Raw genomic sequence first — 1,193 nt, 5'->3', positions numbered from 1 at the left:
GAATAATTGAAAATAAAAACCTGCATGATAAAGAACATGACTACATACATGCATGATGAAATGATAAAAAACTATGAAACTTTAATCTTATATATACTTAAAGGTATATAAATAATTGAATTAAGAAGAATAATATGGGAAACAATATTTAATGATAACGAATCAGAGGATATATTAAACCAACAATGGTATGAAATAGACCTACATGATTTAGACCTCGAAAGAATAGAATGGTATGATTTAGAAATAAATTCAGATTAAAATGAACTACGAATATTTACAATATTGGATAGAATCTATGGAAGATATAAAACTATTAGAACAATTAATGGAGGAAAATTTATATATGTATCTAAGAACCCAAGATATGTTACATCTAGAATATATCATAAATAATATTAAAGAGATATCAAGATTAAGTCACTCAGCAAAATGATATTATAATAAAACCTTTAAAATGAATGGTACACCTACCAAAAATGGTACTTATTACATTTTACCATGAATTCCGCACCCCCGAAAAATGTTATATCTAGAATATATCATAAATAATATTAAAGAGAAATCAAGATTAAGACACTTAACAAAAGGATATTATAATAAAATCTTTGAGATGAATGGCACACCTACCAAAAATGGTACTTATTACATTTTACAATGAATTCCGCACCCCCGAAAAATGGTATCAGAGCCATGGATGAAAAGAAATATAAGAAGAAACATACTAGTAGAAAGTTAAGAAGAATATTAAACAAATTATATCTAGAATACAAACAACTCAATATCACAAAAACTGATAACGACAAATTAGATCAATTAATAGATAATATATCTAAAATAGAATATAAATATATTCAATATTTAAAGATACAATGAATGACGAGAATAACGAATATAAAGAAAAACGTACTGAAATAATTATAGCGAAAAGACAAGAATTAGAACATAGGCAAAATAGACTTAATAATAATATATTCGCAGGAACTTGTAGAAAATCTATAGTAGCACAAAGAAAAACTATTTTATATCTACAGATACAGATAGAAAGTTTAGAATATAAACTTCAACACAATCTATAAATGAATAAGGAAGAATACGCAATAGATGAAAAAACATATGAAAACTATGACGGATTAAAAATAAAGATAATATTTTCTAATCTAGGAAGAAGATATAAGAAAATAGGTGACAAT

At 24.9% G+C, this 1,193-nt stretch overlaps 1 pseudogene; it reads left to right on the top strand.

The window, feature by feature from the left end:
- Window positions 1-1,193, top strand: part of LOC107062498 (glycerol-3-phosphate 2-O-acyltransferase 6-like) — a 32,295-nt pseudogene that overhangs the window by 15,448 nt on the left and 15,654 nt on the right.

This window comes from Solanum tuberosum, unplaced genomic scaffold, assembly GCF_000226075.1.
Source record: "Solanum tuberosum cultivar DM 1-3 516 R44 unplaced genomic scaffold, SolTub_3.0 scf00235, whole genome shotgun sequence".
Lineage (NCBI taxonomy): Eukaryota > Viridiplantae > Streptophyta > Magnoliopsida > Solanales > Solanaceae > Solanum > Solanum tuberosum.
This window is presented reverse-complemented; position numbering and strand designations above follow the sequence as displayed.